The sequence below is a fragment of the Rattus norvegicus genome, chromosome 4 (assembly GCF_021556685.1).
Source record: "Rattus norvegicus strain SHRSP/BbbUtx chromosome 4, alternate assembly SHRSP_T2T, whole genome shotgun sequence".
Classification (NCBI taxonomy): Eukaryota; Metazoa; Chordata; class Mammalia; order Rodentia; family Muridae; genus Rattus; species Rattus norvegicus.
The window spans coordinates 1,015,407-1,037,089 of NC_141537.1; the positions used below are offsets into that span (position 1 = coordinate 1,015,407).

General features: G+C 38.9%; 1 pseudogene; it reads left to right on the top strand.

The window, feature by feature from the left end:
* LOC148006206 (polyubiquitin-C-like) overlaps positions 1-21,683 on the top strand; it is a 1,402,189-nt pseudogene that overhangs the window by 938,651 nt on the left and 441,855 nt on the right.

Below are 21,683 nucleotides of genomic sequence, written 5' to 3' on the forward strand. Positions count from 1 at the left end.
AGACTTGCTCTAACGTGTTGCTCACAGGGGACTGTGCAAATAGAAAATTGTCTCTATAACCTGTCTCAGTTCCAGAAGCCATGCTAGGCTTCCTATATTTACAGATATATGGCTACTTCTCAGATTACTGGCGGGGTTGAAAACTTAGTATAATCTTATAACCCACTCAGACTATTTAACTTTGAGAATACATATTTTAATTAGCTAGTTATCAGATAATACATAAGCTAGCCAGGATATAACAGATTTTAAGCCTTTTAAAAGCTAAAATATATAACTAAATGTTCTGTTTAACTGATAAAAGTTGGGCTGGGTGTTAGGTACATCTTATACTTTTAAATTACGGAATGATAATAGTTGTGCTCAACTTATATTTGAGAAAAATTTTCTGTTTTTTTTTTTTAATTAAAAGGGTAAAAGAGTAGATTGATGCCATTATTAAGGTGAAGGGAGGTACAGGATAGAACCAGGCCTGTCATTGGAAAAGAAGGAAGGATGGGTGGGAGAAAAGTTTTAGAGAGGCAGTGGAAGCCAGAGTGAGAATGTGAGAGCACAGAGAACATGGCAGTAGATGTTTAGATGCCTCTCTGTACATATTACAGGTTGTTATGACTATTCTCAAGGGATGGGTGTGTACAGGATTTTGTGCCATCTAGATTGGCAAATTATATCTTATCGATTGCATCAGAAAATATTGTTTGATGTGTTCTTTCATAAGGCAACTTAATTGAGTTTAAGAGAGTGTATGGTGGCCAGATGCATGGGCCTACCAAAGAATTGGGATGTGTATGCCTGGCTTGGTGGAAACCCAACCTAGAGGGCTGTGAATGAGGGAGGAGCAGCCTGACAGGGTGCCGTGTTGGGAAGAACAGTGTGTCAGAAAGTAGATGGGGCAGCATGGAGCCACTGAGATAAATTATTGCTATTTCCAATGGCACCAGAACTATTAAGGGAGTGAGACAGCTAGGGTATACCTGGGAACAAGTTCTGTCGGGTTTTTTGTTTTGTTTTGTTGTTTTTATTTTTACTGCAGCACATACATTGTGTGTCGAGTGTCCTGAAGGGAAAACATGCTTAATTCCTTGAGTATGAAGTAATTTATTGCATCATGGCCACATATAACCATGATGGGATACTAAAGACAAAGATAGGAGAGTGAGGATTTTTAATTTCCAAGAAATTATAGGATTTTGGTGTTCCTCAATCATATGATTTTTTTGGGTAGGATCTCTACCTTGTGATCTAGACTAATAAATGAATCACAGAAAGAAAAAAAGTGGAGGTAGAGTTACCATTAAAGGTTTTTGGGGCCTGGGAATCAGATGCAAGGGACAGAGAGACTACAAGGCCACAGAATATGTTGCTTATCAATTATATTGAGAGGTTACAAAGAGGATGGCAGGTTTGAGGAAAGCAGCCAGTTAGACAGGACTGTGAACTAACACTTCCTTGCTTATGAAAGAAAACTCAAAAGTCACATCCAGCTGGAAAGTCTTATGAATACTATGAAGTACCTATTAATGTGGGGAGCCAGGACTGCCCAAGGCTGTCTAAAAGACCTGGACAAAAGAATAAGTAGAACACTAGTTCTATTCCCTTACCCAGGATCAAACTTCTCAAGGCCTGTCCGATGCTGAAGCCAATGCCTTAAAGGAGTCAAGGTTGAGGGAAGAGACTCTTGTGGTTATCAGTTCTTAGGCAGCTGTATCTGTGGTATCCCATGTTCTTTTCTTCAGCATTGTCTGACTTAATCATTTGCTGACTTAGTTGTTCCCCATGTACAACCATCAGTTACCCCCAGGACTGGAAAGTATAAATATGATTCTACAATTTCTAATAAAGTGCAAATAAATTTCAAGCAATCTTCACAAAAATGTTTACTAACAGCAATCACATTTTAAATCAGACAAACTAAAAATAAATTGAACACCATGTGCTCCAGCTGTATATCCTCTGGACATAACCCCAAGACACCAAATTACTACAGAGGTACTTGTACAGTTTCACCCATTGTTGCTTAGTTCCCAGCAGGGAGGAAATGCAATTCATATGAATCCTAATGGGGTGACTGCTCTGCTTTTCCTATCAGTTATTTTGCTATACTGCCACTATGCCGTCCTCATCGTGCAATCCTAGATAGCACAGTGATCTATGACTCCAAGATATAATGTTTGACTCTGTAATTGCAAATATTGGAAGAGAAGTGAAGTCTTAAACGCTTCTATATATTTATTTAAATGTCCCTGTTTGTTTTATTCCAGAGACTGTGCTGCAAAAGGTATATACATACCTCTCCCTCATTTCCTTTGCTGAAGGCTATGTGGCTCAGTTTTAATTCTCATGTGATAAAGTATCACATTCTCTATACTATTTCAAGAGATGTATCTCTATTATTCCTTTTCTATTTAAAGAGTCTAAACTGTCCTTATATCAAACTATGCTGTTTATATAACAGGCAAACCCAGAAATATCAACTGTGCTTCACAAGGTAAGTATGCAAAATACGATTTATAGAATTGATTGTAATGCATCTACTCTTATTTTTATTTTCTGGTCTATTCAGGTGTGTTTTATAATATCCACCTGCAGAGTTACCTATGGAAAATTACAAACGAAAGCAAAAACAGAAAACAATTAAGGTCTGTTATCAAATCTTAAGCAAACATTCACCACTCTAGGACTGGGAAATTGCTCAGTGGGTAGAAACATATGGACCTGGGTGTGAATATTCAGCATGTATACATAATGCCAGGCATAGGGGATAGCTACACATAACTATTACCTCTGAATCCTGAGGCCTCGCTGACCAGTTCTCCAATCCCACACTGAATTTCTAGTTCAACAAGAGAACTCATGTCAAGAACAGTGAACAGCACTAAAGAAGACGCTTGAAATCCTTCTCAGAACTCCAAAAACACATGCACAGATGGGTAAAGCCACACAGTTACAGGCATGCACCACACACTCACATCCATCAACATTCTTACAACACACAACACCACAGATACATAGAAAATGGTTAAGGGACTGCAGGGTAATTCTTAATTTGCTGTTGTCACCCAGCAGGTATCTCAGATACTGATAATAACCAAGAAAAAATTAAGCTGGAAGAGAGTTTATCCATAGTTTTAACTTTTGCTTTATTTTAATTTAATTAAAATGCTTCCGTAATTTTACACAAAATATTATATCCAGATTTATGGGATTCTAGAATCACCCAGGACAAAAACTTTTGAGCATGTCTGAGAGAGAGACATCAGACTGGAAGCATTCTAGTGCAAAGGCCCTCCAGCCAGAAGCTGGAACCCAGATGCCCTTCAACAGAGGAATGGATACAGAAAACGTGGCACATTTACTCAATGAAGTACTACTCAGCTTTCAAAAACAATGACTTCAGGAAATTCCTAGGCAAATGGATAGAACTAGGAAATATCATCCTGAGTGAATTAACACAGTTAGTAGATACTAACTAGTCCAAAGCTTGGAATAACCAAGATACAATTCTTAGACCATATGATGCTCAAGAAGGAGGAAGAACAAAATGTGTACACTTCAGTCCTTCCTAGAAGGGGGAACAAAATACTCAAGAGGGAGCGGAATATAGGGACATAGAGTGGAGCAGAGACTTAAGGAAAGGCCATCTAGATACTGCCCCATCTGGGGATCTATCACATATGCAGCCACCAAACTTAGGCAGTATTGCTGATGCCAAGAAGTCCTTATTGATGGAAGCTTGATGTGGATGTCTCCTGAGAGACTTTGCCAGAACCTCACTGATTTAGACAAGCATGCTTGAAGCTAACCATCGGACTCCATGGGGACTCCAATGAAGGAGTGAAGGAAGAGCTGAACTAAGTCTTTGCCTTCACACAGCTTCTCAACTGATTTCCAGAGATAGTTACAGCCCCAGTCCCACCCCCACCACCCAGCCAGCCGATAAATTTGGATGCTCGAATCTGAGGTTTGTCATGGTAGTGACTTTCTAAGGTGACATAGCTAATTGGGTGAAGAGATTTCTGGAGCTACAGGCCAGAAAGTCTGTCAAGATGAGAACAGCCCACCAGGGCCAAATGACCCATTGGTGCCATGTGACCTGCTGGTACATGGGGTAATATGGGATGGTGCCCTCTTCGGTATTTCACGCTGCAGGTGTTCAAATTCAGTTTGAACCAAAATGAGTACTTTGGTATTAAAGTCTAAGTTTTAACCAATATCGATATTCCAGCACTGACATTATATTTCTTAGCATAAAGCATCCTATGGGATCTGTGTACGGTTCAGAATGAGTTCTCTGTATTTGATCTTTTCACAAGATTCAACCCAACTCCCAGCTCCTTTGGAGGTCACCAACTATACTATAGGCTGTTCTCCTATGGCACCAAACCTGGACATAAAATGTAAAATGTTATCAGGTTGATTGAAATCCAATGAATCCATTTCCTTTCACTTTCCTCTTTGTTCAGCCACTGATGGCTTTTGGTTGTCTTTTTAAGTAGCCATACACATACCACCTTTTACATTGTCTTTTACAGAGAGGCTCTATGGCTCACGTCTGGACAAACCACACCAGGCCAAAGGGCTCTACGTGGAGAGGTTTATTGGAATGGTAGAGACAAAGGCCAAGGGGTGAAGAGGGGTGGGAGAGAAAGAGAGGAGAAAAAGGGAAGAGAGGAGAGAGAATGGAAGAGGGCAGAAAGGATCTGCCTTTTATGTGAAATGTGGTGTGACTGTAACATGAAATGTATGCTGGAAATGGATGACCGTTGCCTTGACAGCAGATGCTCAGGTGACCAGATGACAACATTGCTGGAGGTAAAAGCAGTTCCTGATACCAACATTTGGGAATTTAGGTCACCAACTGGGACCCTCCTTTGTACCTGTAGCATACCTGTCAAAAAAAACTAGATCTAACCATGCAGGGATGGCACCTTGTGTTTGTACCTTAGCAGCTGCTGAACTCCTTATTGAAGAATAAGAAAACCTAACATTTGGGTTGCCTATAATGGTCTTCTCCTCTTATAACATGTCACAGCTCCTACCTTTCAAAGGTTTACAGAATCTACCTCCCTCCAAGGTTCTTTCTCTTCAGGTAGCACTAATAGAAGACTCCACACTAACCTTTCAATCACACCTGCCTTTCCAATCTTCTTTCTCCACCAAATACTAACCACTCCTTATCTCACCCCTGCACTAAAACCTTAGAGGAATTATTACCTCACCCTTCACACATACAGGAGGGCAATTTGCCTCAGACCATCTATACATGGTATACAGATGGAAGCTCCTTTCTACAAGAAGGAGCCATAAGAGCCAGCTGCCCCATAGTGTCAGACACTGAGGCACAGGCCCTTCCTGCTCATATCACCAATCAACAGGCTGAAGTAGTAGTCCTTACCCATGCCTTTCAACTGGCACAGGGACAAACCCTCAACATCTACACAGATTCTAAACATGCTTTCCATATCATCCTGACCCATGCCACTAACTGGAAGGAGCATGGGGTACTTATGACTAAAGGAGGATCAGTAACTAATGCAAACCAAATTATGGCCATGCTAAAGGCCTCCCATCTCCACACAGCTATTGGGTTTGTCCACTGCCGATCCCACCTGACGAATGACTCTTTTGTCTCCAAGGGAAACAAGGGAGCTGAAGAGGCAGCCAGAGCTGCGGCCCGTAGGTGCCTACACATGTCTCACCCTCCCCAGGACATTCTTACACTGCAACCCACATCCCCACTCTCACTTCCTAACACTCATCAAATTCTGTCCTATTTTGGCCACATCTTTCATCCTAACAGCAAGGCATTGTCTTATTTTGTTAAAACCCACCTGAAGCCTACTCCTAAGGACTTAAGTTTCTTAAAATCCATCACTGCCTCTTCCAAAGTCTGTCAAGTGTCAGATTTCAACCTCTGGTATTGTAGCACCCCTTTTTCTACCCAACAAGGCAGAGGTTCACTTCCTGGAACTGACTGGCAACTTGTCTTTACCCACATGCCAAATGTGCCAAGTACCTCCTAGTTTTGATTGACACATTCTTGGGGTGGGTGGAGGCATATCACACAACTAACAAAAGGGTTCAGACAGTTTCTGAGCTCCTCTTCCAAGAGATCATCCCCAATTTTCATACCGTCAGTGAGACAATGGTCCCGAATTTACTTCCCAAATTTCTGAAATTCTGTCTAAGGCCCTAGACATCACCTGGCATTTTCATATTCCATACCACCCTCAATCTTCAGGTAAGGTAGAAAGAACTAACTGCTCCCTAAAAACCACTCTTGTCAAACTGTCACAGGAACTTCGATTGAGCAAAACTCCTACCTCTGGCTCATTTTAGGCTACAAGCTCTTCCCAAGTGACCTCTTTTTGTCTCACCTTTCAAACTCATGTATCGATGTCAGTACTAATTCCTGGTCTTTCAAGTAAATGCGCTCCCCTCCTAGACCATTGACTTACCCCATTACTTTGTCACCCCCTTTCTCTCCTATGGAACTCTACTGACCAACACTGACTAAGGCCACACGCTGTCTCCTGTCCACTACCTATCAACATTTGAGACCAAGTTCTTCTGTCCCCTCCAGATCAGCAGCTCTTAGCTGTCTCTCCTAAATGGTAGGGCCCTTCATGGACCCTGCTCTCTTAAGCTCCACAAGATGTTGAGACCACCCACCTTGTCCCCAATCCCAGAAGAATGAGACTCCACTCTAGCATCTGTGCTCCACTCCACTGGATTAGACCTGGGCTTCTCATCTGATCGTTTCCATCCATAGTATCACTTACATCTAGAGATTTGAGGTTCAAGGAATCCCCACTGATAACAAACAGACTTTCCCAATAGGATCAGGAAACTGCTCCATGCTGGGAGCCAATCCAAATTACTGTCATCCCTATATCTGTCATTCCTTCTACATATTATGTTCTCTTTGTCTGCTTCCTCTTTGACCAGACAAAAGATGATTGCAAAAAATGGCCAGACAAATATGGGGGCTGCCCACATTGGTCGTTCCAGATACATATGTTAGGATCAAGGACCAATCACTTCTGTCAGCAATGCAAGACCCTGTTCTTCTATATACCAGACCCATGGAATCCCAGGTAGAAAACAGGAGTTGTTGGTAAACTCTAATGTAAAAACCAAGCAGGGTCTTCAGTGAGTACTATCCACATCTAGAGAAATTTTGTCCAATTTCTCAAAATCTAGATATCAGAAAAATAGGAGAAATAATCAAACACTCCTCCAGGGTCCTTACGTCCTTGACATCCCCCCCTCACAAATGGTACTAACTTGTCATTTAGCTTTTTGATTCAGACCCTGACCTTGGTGTACCAACTCCTTATGGCACCCAACCTGGTCACTTTAAAGACTGCTAGCTATGCAGTATACCCCTTAAACTAATTCACAATTGCCAATTACAGCCTCTCTAGTGATACTGCCCAATAACCTTACCTCAGCTTCTATCAGCTGCCCTATAGTAATGGAACCAAGATCATTCATGGTTCAGAACCAAGAAGTATACCTTTTGAGTGTGCACAGTATTGTAATCTGTATTGACAATAAGTCAATATTACTTCCTGAATCCTATTTGAGCCGATATAAAGGTAGGGGAAGAAAAGAATGAAAATGGCGGCCACCACATTCTCAAAGCTTAAAAGGTAAGATATTCCAAAAACAGTTAGAAAACATTTACTGGGAGTCTAATCCTGATGCTGAAACCAAACAACCAAAAAAGAAAGTCATACACCAACATCTCTGATGACCATACGTGCACAAGGCATTAATAAAATACGTGTAAACCAAATGCATTAACACAAACAGATTTCCCATTAGGCTTAAGGCAACTTCATCCCAGAGATGGAGGAAAGAGTCAATACATGAGAATTAACATAATCTACCACATAAGTACAAGTACCACCCTATTGCAAACATAAAAGACCTTTGATAAAATACAGCCTCAATTTGAGATGAAAGTCTTGCAGAGAATAGAGATACAAGGGATTTACCTCAACTTGATAAAGGCAATATACAGCAAAAGTCATTCATAAGAGAGAAGAAGTCAAAGTATTTGTGTTGGAATCAGGACCAAGACAAGGATGTTCACTCTTCTCACTTCTCAACAAACTTCTTATAGTGTTAGGTCAAGCAATTAAACAAGTCAAGGTAATGAAGCAAATACAAATGAGAAGGGAAGAAATCAATATATGTTTACTTTCAGGTTTTAAGATTCTATACATAAAAACTAAATCTTAAAAAAAAAAACTCCTAGAGCTGATAAATATTGATAAAAGTTGAAAAACACAAAGTTAAAGCACAGGAATCAGTATCCTTTTTATATACAAAAGACAAACACAGAAAGCAAGGGGACAATACTATTCTCAAGAAACTAAAACAAAACAAAACAACAACAAAATACTTGAACTAAATATGACAAAGGAATGTGTGCCATGAAAACTGTAAAACACTAAAGAAATTCACTGAACATATTCCTGCTTAAGAAACAGCTACAGGTGTTTCTTGCCCTCTTGCTAAGAGCAGAAGAATAAATAATACTCTGTTAGTACTCAGTGGCTTCTGGGATTTTCCTAACATTCACATCACCACAGAGAACTACAAACAACTAAGAAACCTCTCAAGTTATTGAGAAGCAAATCCCAAGCTTCATGCATTTTTCATGTAAATAAAATAAACCATTTAAGTATCAAGTTTAAAATGGAGATAGGATCTAGTATGCACCCCCCCCCCCATTACCACAGTCGTGTGGGTGCGACTCAGTGTGACAGCTCCAAGGACTATGTGTCCCGAGAGCTATGTGTCCTGAGGACTTGATGCTGTTATGCTGTTATGGATTTCTACTCTGTTCAGTGCCAGCATGTTCCTCCTAATCTAAGAATTATGGGAAAATTCACTCACTGGCCAACATCTCTGGCACTAACAATTGATTTCTTATACACATTTTTGCCCTCAGCTTCCTGATGAGATTTATTAAAAATTGCTCTTGAGTAGATACTCATTCTGAGGATTTAAAGTAGATATGACTGATATTTATATAAGTGGTTAGATCTGTGAGTCTTTTAAGGATACTTTTTAAGAATAAATAATGAAATAATACTCCTGTCTTTATTTAGAAGAAAACTAAAACAATTACATTGCAATTTAATGATGCTTGAAAAATTTGGCTGGGATATATAAGTGATAGAACAAAGAATAAAGCACAAGGGTTAGGGCATCCATCAACTATGTGGATCTGTTGTGTATGATGGGCTGGAACACTGTTCCTTCTAACATAAACTCTGTGTGTGTGTGTGTTTGTGTGTGTGTGTGTGTGTGTGTGTGTTTGTGTGTTTTTGTGTGTGTGTGTGTGTGTGTGTGTGTGTGTGTGTTTGAATTTTCTCTCTTCCCTGGTCTTTCTCACTGACGCCAAGGAGTTAAGAGTTCATAGGTTTTTCGCTTGTCATAGAGAGTGCCAACCCCCCAGTAACTTAAGCTTTGCTCCCTCAGAAAACTGTCTGTTGAGTAACATCTCTAGTCGCTGGCTGCCTGTGGCAGCATCTCCATAGGTGTCTGGATCCACCCCCATCAATAGCTTTAAGCACTGATGCCCAACGGCTGCCTGCCTCATTTTACGCACCACACAGATGCCAACATTGATCACCAGCAATGGTAGAAAATCGTTTACTTTTAATTTAGAAGAAAATCGAGTTTCAGCTTAATTTTCTGTGTATTTCTTGATGGATGTGACTTGATGGAAGAGACGGACTGCCCAGAACTGCAGTTATGAACTGTTGTGAGGTGTGTTTTTCTTATTTGTAAAGACTGACAAATAAGGCCCTGCCAATGCCATTCAAATAAAAAAAGAAAAAGGAAAAGAGAAATGTAGCTTTCAATTTCTTACCATTTTATACCAGATGGAAGATAAAAATGACAATGTCTATTATTATTAATATTAATATTATTATTATTTTGGTTTTCACTGGAGAATCACTAGGGACTATTATGTTATTTAAAATTCTTTACATGGTAGTATAGATGAAGGACTCAGACTAAAATATTTCCTTTGTAATATATATTTCATATGTGGAAATTATAGAACTGACTTGCGAGGCTTACTCTTTCTAAAAATATAAAACAAATCAACTATCCATTAAGAAATAGAACTCACTTAGCTTCTCCATACCTGCCTTCATGGCCACAAGAAGCAATTTCATCTCTTGAGCAAAACAGAATCAATTTCTTTGCGTAGAATCGGGATTCTTACTCACTGATTAATCTGATATTAGGTCTGCAATAAAATAAGATTTAATCATTATGTTAAAACAGATTTTCCTTAAATTTTATTAAGGAAATATGGTTTCTATTATTTTCAGGTGCAAATATTTAGGTTCCAAACACCTGCATGAATGGCCATTATTTCTATACTTAGTACAAAAACTAATAAAATTGTTTTTTTTTTTCTTCAGCACTGTTCAGACTAAAGCACGTCACAATGAACTCACGGTATCATGTTTTAATAAATGGAAACCATCCTGTTACATTGTAACACAGTCCCTGGGGTAGGCAAGGATGAAAGTGGTAAGAAGGATGAAGTCCACCTCCTTGCTTAGGAGAACAATGCAGCTCACTATAATTGGAAAAACAAAAAGAACTTTCTTGGAATGGTTATTTTTTCTTTCCTAAAAGAACTTTCTATAGAACTTAAAACTAATATGTTAAAGAAATTTCAAGTTTCTGCCAGCCATTTGATTAAACAAAAACTTACTAATCATTTTTAGAAAGTTTGGTTCCCTGTTTCCCATATCCAGATACTAAGTCAGTGTAACTAGATGATCTCATCTATACACTACATCCATCAATAAATGCGTGCGCGCGCACACACACACACACACACACACACACACACACACACACAAACACACACACACAAATATATGCACATTATGTAAATATTTTTATATACTATAATGACACTTTATCTTAAACATTAAAGTTTTTCTACACACAGGTAAAAACAGTCTAACAGCATTATTTTCTATTTGTCATGAAACAAGTGCACCTTCAACTAAAAAACCTGAGCTCAATTTTTGTCAGTAGTAACTGCTTTACAGAACATTATTCCAGTATCGATAGAAAAACACCTTATCAGCATTTGTAATATCCAAACCAAATTTGCAATCTCACCCAGATGTATAAATGTGCCCGGCACCTGAACCATAAAGAAGTCCATTAATAATGGGTAAGTATATTAAAGAAATTGGTCATTGTTTCTGGATAATATTATTAGGTTAAGCATGATGTGTGCTGTTATAGAACCTTTTCTGCTACAAACAACACTGTTAGTAAAGCAAGACCCAAACCTATCACTTTAGCTAATTCCAAACAAAGCTATTCTGTGTACACTGCAGTAGCACATAGTTAAAAAAACTACTCACTGCCTCTTTTTCACACATATTGAAACACCTCAATACTCTATGAAAAACTGCAAAGTTATTGCACCACCAGAAATACACAGTATAATATCTAACTTCATTTCAGTAGAGCATGAGACTTAATCTCAGACTCAAGGGCACCAATTACAAAAGGAATTTACTCTAACTAGTCCAAATAAAAGACACACAATCCAGGTACTTTATTTACAGGTCATAAGCCTAATAGGGCAGGTTTAGAGCTATACTAACCTATTTCCATGCCATAATGTCCCTTGTTACTTGCTGTTTTTCCAGGCCATATGCTCAGGGTCCATCTCCTTACATGGTGGTTTCCTCCTCCCTTGGTCTCCTCTCTTGTTCCCCATTCTCCTCTCTCTTGAGACCCTCCACTCCATCCTTAAGTCCCACCTTTCTTCTTCTATTCCCTAATCACAGACTCTATCCATTTTTGATGAGTTAAACTAAGAAGCAAAGTTTACAAAGCATCACTTGGGGTACCTGAGGATCTGCTCCTCAGGGCTTCCAGATCTTGGGAGCCAGTATGTAGGGAGCATTTAAATACAACCCCACCAATAACTTTTCCTTATCTGACCAATAACCATCAACATCTTTACCTAATACACAGCCCATACAGATATTTTCAGATCCTAGCACCCATAGCTATGGCTTCTGGTAAAATGTAAGTACATGTCACATTCTTACAAACTCAAGACAAACTGAGCAGATTATCCAGTGTTTTCACAACAGTCCACTATTTAATCTGCAAGAATTTAAGTGTCATCAATAACAATCCAACAGAAAATGCCACTAAACAAAGACAACAGCCATGATATATTATATTCCAAAGTTACAACCATGAATTAAGCTTTAAAAGGAAGTTGCATTACCTTTATATTTTAAGGACTTTTAAAATAAGAGTCTCACTTGGAAATTATGCAAAGTTCATGTTTGACCACTGAGTATTGGCCATGCACCCCCACTGCCCTGGCCTGAGAGGCAACACCATAGTGTTCCTCTTCACTGGGCTAGCTGACCTGTTCCACAGTGCAGCAGAGTGCATGGGTCTCTCCACAAGCAGAGTGAGCTACTCTATCTGAGATTCATGGAAATGCAAGGATACACGGTCCTCAGTGGAGGGCAAACTAGACAAGCACATGGAGAAAGGATGTGGAGGAATAGTTGGAGAAATCAGAGACCAAGACACAAAATTGTGAAAGAGTAATCACTGAGAGTCAGAATGTGACTAATAGAATTTAAATTGTTGCTCTTGTAGAATGAAAAGTAAAGTTGCTAACAGGGTAGAAAACATCTACATCCTGGGAATCCAGGAAGGGTTTGTAAAAGGCCCCAAACATGTGCAGAGATTAAATAGGTCTAAACGGAATCATCAAAGAGATGATTCAGGAAACAGCACACAAAGGAAGTCACAGATGGATCAAATGCTCTGGTTACATTGACCTAATTTCTTAGTATAAGGAACAAGAAATCAGTTTCCAAAAAACACGAAAGATGCTTCATCTAACAATACAAGTCAATATTAGACCTGATTTTTATAGAGCTAATGTGTAGAAGTCAAAGATACTAATTTCTAAAATGACTCTTTGTACATTTAATTTTTGTGCGATGTCTAATAATGACTCACGGAGAATGTGGTATTGGAAAAAAAGTAGAAGAAAGGCATTGGAAAAGGAGTTTTAGGCACAGGTTTGGCTGTAAATTTAGTAAAAGACAATCTAGTCATTTTATATCTATCAAATACTTTTACAGGCTCCAAATGGGTCAAAGACCTTAAGATACAAAAATGAATGTCATGAAGTTAAAACAAGAATATAGTATCAAAGTATTATGACCACTTTTTTAAAGGAAAGGAATATTTCATTTTGTGGAACTTAAACATTTCCTCTAGTATTTGACTTCCGGTGGCCCATCCAAAAGAAATGAAAAAGATATGAATTATAAAAGGATGTTAAATATTTTAAAACTCCAGTGGCTAATAAGATGAAGCTAATTAAGTAAGCAAAGAAAATATTCTGCTGCAAAACCATGCTTGGCCAGCCAGTGATGGAAAGCAAGACAAAAGAAGATTAGTTTCCTGCTATTTTCAAAGAACAAGCACCTACCCAGGTCAAAATCTAGATGCAGACTACTAAAACAAGCAGCTGACTTGGAGTCTACCCACCAGACTGAGCAACAAAGGAACTTAGAAACACCAACAAACATGCACAACAGTTTTTTTTCCCCTCATTTTGACAGATGTTCACTAAGTATTTTCTTAGTGTTCAGCATGGGACACGTACTGTGTACTTCCTTCAGTTACACGTCCCTTGCTTTCTAGAACTTAAATTTCTATCTGTTTAATAATACGAAGTAGGAAATTCAGAAAGGAAAAGCAACATGGTACACAAGTATGCTGAAGAAACTGACCACAAGCAATCAAAAAAAGACTCAAATAGCTCAGGAAGTTATCCCAAGATCTACTGACACAAATCACTAATCTCAAAATTTTCCGATAACATTTAACAGCTAATAAGAGCCCTAGAAAACTTGAAAAACTGATACACATATAAATTATAAATATGTGTCTACAATCACCCTTCCTGGTGGACCGTGTAAGCAGATGATGGCAACCAAGAAAGACTAATTCCAGAAAAGAAATCCAGATGGCCAGATTCTGTTTTTCCTCAACAGGGTCGTTTCTAAAATAACCATTGTTTTTTTTAAATCTGACAAAACAGGAAACAGAAGTAACTGGGATAAAACCAAAATCTAGATCCTTTCTACTCTGTTATATGTCTTTCTTCTCGTTAATGTGTTTCTAAAACAATGATTTTTTTTTTAATATTTGTGGTTTTATAATTTATTCTACAAGGAAACCAATGGGAAAGACTTGCCAATTTCTTTGGAACTGTAATGCAGGGTAGTAAAACAAATGAAGATCTTGTGATTGTAAAGAGACTAATTTTCCAACAGAGTTACGGAAATATTTTTTCTAAGAAACCAGCTCAGTCAAATGAGGCATTTAGACTCTGGTTACCATAGTGCTTGTGTCTTTCCTTGCGCTGGGGTTCCCTGCTCTGTAGCCTTCCCTTGAAAGTTCTGTTCTCTTGGTGTCATCTCCTGAAAGCCGAGATTAGGTACCATGGTGTCTGCTTTTAAGTTCTAAAAAATACTGAAGAACCTAAACTTTAGTGTCTGCATGGTGACATAAGCCACATCGCTAATAGCTCATCTAGTTAATATGAAAAAATCATGCTTTCACTCCCAACCTAAATTGGGATTGAGTTCCAGGTGAACATCATCCTCCAGTTCCAGTAACCAAAACTATATACTGGTCATTGCTCAGATTTCGATTTTGTTTCGATTCATGTTGTCACTTGTAGAAGTTTGGACCCGGTTCTTCCTCCAAGCCCCATGCTCCCAGAAATAAGACAGAGACTCAAAATATATTAACAAATACCTTGGCCATAGAGCTAGACTCTTCTCTGACAAATTCTAACCCACTTACTCAAATCTACATTCCGCCATGTGGCTCATTACCTGTGCTCAGGAACCACGAGTCTGTCTGGTCACGTTTTCCAGGGCAAATCTCTCCAACCTGGCTCTATCCCAGAATTCTTTCTGCCTCCTGGATGTCCCACCTTCTATTCTACCCTTTCCTATAGGCCATAATTTTTTTTAACTGAAAGGTGATATATCCATACAAATACACAAGATACTCTCTCTACAGTCACTAGCATTCTTAAAGCCTTCAAAGTGCTAATTATTCCAATTCTACTTTTACTTCTAATGCACCAACACCAACACCAACATTCAGAGACCATTCATGGGAGGACTATTGCTTTAAAGAACTTATGTGCACCGGCTTTTCCTTTCAGTTTATTCTGGTAATAATGCCACTCCAGCTGGGTGTTAGTATCAGGATGAAAAGGTGTTCTATGTACACCAGCCTGGCCGGGAACTCATAGAAGTTCACCTGCTAGGATTAAAAGCTTGCTCCACCAAACATGGCTTTGATGAACTGACTCAATCTAACAGCAGCAGAGTCAGTTTTCTGTGGCCTTTGGTTTCTTACAATGAAAAACAGGCAACTCGGATACCAGGTTCAGATTGTAGGAGAAGAAAATGAGACAAAAAACTACAATCAGACTTTTGTAATTCTGGTATAAGTAGGTATAAATAGATTTTGAGAGCAGGTTGCTCAGAACAAAGAAACATAGAACACACAAGCTCTCCTGCCTCACTACATAAGCCAGACAAAAGAACAATAGACCAGAAGGTAAGTGTCCCTAGCCTAAAATCAATTCCTTTACATTCAAAAAAATCCCTTTCAGAGCTGAGTCCAAACTATCCAGAACAAAATAAAGTCTTGCTGGTAATCTAGAATTTTCTAGTATTTTCACATAAGAGAAAAACTGACTTTCAAATGAAACTGCAAATGTAGCTATCTTGTCCAGAAAGAACTAAAGAAAAATGCTAAATAAATGCTTCTAATACCAGTAAGTAGTACACACATAAACCTGAAATTTCATTTGCAAAGCAGACTGCCCAGTTGACTCAACTCAATGATACAGAATTATCCAAAACCCAGAAGTTAGTATGTTTACCTACATTAAGGGAGGAGTTATTTGAACAGAAGAGAAAGTCTGAAGACACAGTATAGCAGCAAATTCCCCTTAATGTGCAATAAAAAGATATAGAAAATATCCAGAAACTCTCATCTATGTGAGATAACGGAGTCCTCAATTTAAGATACTCTTCTCTGTATATTTCAACGTACACTAAAGCAGTACTATTCTAATTTTCCTATACCTGTGATAATAAAGGGTAGCCAATTTGAACAAATGAATAAATTTAATTGAGAAAGAACAAAATACTTTCCAAAGAATATATTGTTATCATTTCAGATACACACACAGACACACAGACACACAGACACTCACTCTCTCTCTCTCTCTCTCATGTGTCAATTTTTTTAAACAAACAAGAATACAGATCTTTAAGATCTGCTATACTTCTTACACCCAGGAGACAAAGAAGAAAACAGTATCAACATGCCTTCCAGAGCTCTGATGTCTGGGTGCCCTCAATACTGACATATTGCCTAAATGGAAAAAAAGAGCATTCAAACCCAAACTAATTCTTCTCATTAAAAACATAGTTAGTCAATTTTAAAAAATCACATTTAAGAATAATGTTAACATAATATAGAATATATTATGGACTGAACTCCACCTTAATCGATGAATTTCCATTTCTTCAGTTTTCTGATAGAATGTTCAATCACTTCTAACAATAGCATAGCATTATTTCCTATTCTACATTCTAACCTTCTTCCTTTAAGATTATAATTTTATAAGATAAATCTGATTATACAATTTAGTTATGTGTAGTTTCCCCTATTTAGCTTTGATAAACTCCATTCTGCACAACTCTACAAATTTTACTTAATGAAACAATTACAATGGCTACTACTACCCAATGTTGTTGATAAGTAATAAAACACAAGAAGTTTACAAGGAGTTAGATTAATTCTCACAACACTATAGGGAAAAATTACTATCACCCACAACTTGTATATTAGTAATATAAGTTCAACACCTGGTACGTGCCCAAATTGGAATTTATTTCCAGTCAGTCTGATTTCCAAGCTCTTAAATTATCATACTTGTTGTTATTAAAATCTCGTTGTAATAAAATACCCACCACACCCATCCAAATAGAGCACACAAAACTAACACAGTTCCACTTGGTGAAATTTAATGGGAGAACAAGTCAAGGGAAAGGGGCAAGAGAAAGAAGAGAAAAGAATGAAGAGAAGAGAGAGCATGAGGGCAGAAGAAGTCTGCCTTTCATTTGGTATATGACATAACTATTCCCACAAGGAGTTGGGATTTGGACCAAAGGAATACTGGGAAGTAGGGCTGTTGCCATGTCAACAGTTACCAAATGGTGTCGCTGCTCAAGGCAATTCCTGATACCAACAATACTGCTGTTATAATTCAACATATTTCAAAAAGTAGTTCACAAAAAAAAAAAAAAAAAAAAAAAAAAACCAAAGTCTATACACACAGGGAATTGTTCTTTCATCATTAGCTGTTACTAGTTCTGCCGCATGACTATTATATTTATGGAGATGAAAGTAAATATTATCTCATAAGGAAAATTACTGACTTAGAATAACCAAAGATTGTTAATAAGGATTATTATAACCCAACTATTAGATTAACATTACTTTATAATAATATTACTTCTAATAATCCCCCTGGTGTTCCAAAATATGATAGTACAGGTCCTAAAACTGCCACCCATTTCTCCTTGTTTCAAGCTCTGGCCGAATCTTTCCTGCACTGTGACAGCCAACTCTGTGAAAAACTGACTCATAAAAGGGCAGTGAAAGAACACAGACTAGAAACCATTAAAAAAAAAAGTCTATTCAGTCCCAAAAAAAAGGACACCTGCCTGGTAAGATAAAGGAGAGAGCAAGCAGTGAAGATCCAGGTAAATATATTTAAAATGCAAATTATACCAGCCCTCAACAAACACCGAGAAGTCAACAAAATGATCTAAGTATTAAAAAGAAAAAACAAGGGGCTGGGGATTTAGCTCAGTGGTAGAGCGCTTACCTAGGAAGCGCAAGGCACGGGGTTCCGTCCCCAGCTCCGAAAAAAAGAACCAAAAAAAAAAAAAAAAAGAAAAAAAGAAAAAACAAAACAAACAAACAAAAAATCCCAAAAACCCCAAACCACTCTTTCTCTTCAACAAGGTGGCCAAGTAGCAGATACCAACATGCAGATCTTCATGAAAACCCTAATGGGCAAGACCATTACTCTTGAGATTGAGCCCAGTGACACCATCAATAATGATCCAAGACAGGGAAGGCATCCCACCGACCAGCAGAGCTGATATTTGCTGGCAAACATTTGGAGGATGGCCACAACCTGTCCAACTACAACATCTAGAAAGAGTCCACCTTGCACCTGGTGCTGTGTCTGCACAGTGGCATCATCGAGTCATCCCTTTGTCACCTTGTCCAGAATTACAATTGTGACAAGATGATCTGCCACAAGTGCTACTCATGCCTGCACACAGTGTAGTCAACTGCTACAAGAAGTTCGGCCACTCCAACAACCTGAGCCCCAAAGAAGAAGGTCAAATAAGGCTGGGGCCATACCTGGCCTGTGACCCTGTGACCAAATAAAATCCATTGACAGGGGCAAAAAAAAAAAAAAAAAAAAAAAAAAAAGAGAGAGGGAGAGAGAGAATGACAAATAAAAATATCAAGCTGGGCTCAGGACTTAAACCCTAGCATTAAGAGACAGAGGGCAGGCACATCTCTGTAAGTCTGAAGGCAGCCTGGTCTACAAGGTGAGTTCCAGGACAGCCAGGGCTATACAGAAAACCCTGACTGTAAAACAAAACAAAATTCTGACAATTAGCTTTTCTTTGTAAAACCATTATGACTCTTTAGCATATCCAACAAAAATTCATGTATTGGTGGCAAGAAAATACACTGTTAACTATGAATACTCTATGCTGGTACAGAACACCAGACAAACCCACATTTGGAAAATAGCTGTGTAAGAAATATGGTAAGACACACATTTAAACAACTAACATTATTGGATTTTGTACTAAAAACTGAGATCTTACGAGTAAACTGTAGTGGTTTGGCTTGATGCTGCTTGTATATTATTATTCATATTGGTTCCTCAAGAGGGGTTGCCCCCACCCCACAAGCAGAGCATCATGTACTTAGGTGATGCTATGTGAACCTTCTCTCCACTTTAATAGGTCAATAAATGGTTAGAGCCTATGATTGGGTACTGGATAGGAAAGGTGGGACTGGAGGCTCTGGAGGGGGTGGCAGGTAGAAGGAGAAAAAGAATGAAGGAAGAGGAGAGAAGGAAGCCACTATACACCAGAATCATGTGGCTGGGAGAAACCAGAAGTAGTAAGGAGTCTTAGAATTGGGAAATAAGTTAGTATTGTATTAGATATGGCCAATGTAGGCATATAACTTATAATTAAAATATTTGGATTGTGTGTCTTTTACATGGGCTGTTAGGGTTGGAAATTTTAGTAACAAATTGACAAACCCATGTCTGGCTTAGAACCGAAGTAACCCGATACGGAAATCCACCCCCATCCACTCATTATTAACAACTAGGGCTTCACTCTAAAGCTGCTTCAGGGTGGAAATTAAGCATGAGTCTAAAGGGTATACAGAGAGCTAGCTGAGAGGCTCCCTTCCCAAGTCCCAAGCAAACCTAGGCAACCAGAGGTACCACACCAGTCCTGAGCTGGGACACAAGGTGGCGCCAATCCCACAACATAGTTGGGGTTCCCTGAGTCTGAGAGAAAAAAAAGAAGGACAGGAAGTCAAGGTTGCCTGAGATGAGGCCTTCAGAACTGAAAATTAGCAACTGAAAACACAGCAGGTATCTTTCCAAAGCTTTCTCACAGATAAGAATGGGCTGATCTAGGCATCTCTCTCCCAAGTCACCCTTCCCATGCATACTTTGATTTCTAACATCCCTCCACTTCTAAACACAGGTAGCAAGACCAGCTCCCTCAACTGCTTACACTGCAGGCTGTGTAAGATCAATACACAGGCTGAAGGCTATACAGGACAGTCAAAAGACCTAAAGGGCTCAAAACACAAAAGCCAAGGGTCTTTGTACAGTCAGCCCCTCCCTACTAGTGAAAGAATCTGAAAGGACCTTAATGTCCTAAATCAAACACCAGAAGGAAACAAAGATAAAAGAAACTTCAGACCAAATATAAGAAATAAAATAGTACCACAGCAATCTTTTCCTCCTTCACTTTTTCCCACATAAGGTGCTATCGAGAATTGAGGAGTTTCTTAAGTAGTGAATATAAAAAGCATTGATTTTGTTTTTAACATTCTTAGCTTGAATATATATGACCAAAGTCTAAGAAATTAAATTTGCCAAGGTATGTTGAAGAAAATTTTTGCATTTTCTATAGGCTAACTCTAAAAGCTGTACCAGGATCCACTCTGACGTAACACTTTACCAGCAAAACTTGTAATTATAAACAGTATGATCTGCTCTCTTTAAGCAAATATCTTGATTGATTAGTATTTAACTTTAACTCAATGAATAAATAAAATAGTTAGATTCAGTCATCACAGAGACAACAACAGTACAGTTAATACTGTAATGAAAATGTAGCTCTACCATATGTCTATATAACAAGGAACTATAGTAAGGACTAAAAAGTGCTAATATTGCACATACCCTAAGAGGCATGGACCTGGGCAGGAGAGATAGCTCAGTGGATAAGAGGTCCTGAGTTCAGTTCCCAACAACCACATGGTGGCTCACAACCATCTGTAATGGGATCTGATGCCCTATCCTGATGTGTCTGAAGACAGCTACAGTGTACTCATGTTAATTAATTAATTAATCAATTAATTAATTAGCCATGTTCCCAGAGAAACAAGGTGAATTCATCTAAACCACTATGAAGACAACCAGGCAATCAAGCACAGTGATATTGAAAGAGCGTACCCCAAAACGGGGAGCTGCATCTCTCGCTCCGATCGCGGGGTGGGGTACCCCCAGGAATCACGAGTAGCCATTCTTGATGTAAAAGCACGAGGTAGCTTTATTAACGAGATCCCGGGTCTTAGCGGGATCCCGGGTGGACACATATCTCACACAGGAGACAGAGGAATCGACCCCGAGTCTCCAAACTCAGGGGTTTATATAGGGGAGGTTAGGGGCATTCTCGAGGTTACACATGATTGGTCAATTCAAATGGTGCACAGTTACTTTCGGCGCGAAATTACATCAGCAAGGAGTCCATGCTCTCTAGCAGCTCAGCAGGCAGGTAGGGTGGCTCATCTCACTCAGGGGGGTGAAGGAAGGGGAGGGGGTGGCTACAGATGGTCAATGTCCTTGGGGCTGATAGCTGGTTTGGCAAGTCCTATCTCTGGCTCTCCCTCAGGCATGTCTGGCCCTGCACATCCTGACTCTGACAATGAGTAACCTTTTTAAAACTCTAGTTCTACAATATATGAAGAGATCTTAAATGACAAATATGTATCTGTCAACTGCACGGGTTAAAAAAAAAATGACACTGACACACATATTGACAGCAATTTGCTGTCAATTGGGGGCAAACATACACAAATATGACCATCAAGAAGACTCAAAATTAAGAAAAATTTGGGTAGTAATACTCAATAAAGAAAGACAAGCGCTAAAATGATCAGAATGGAATAAATCTAGATTG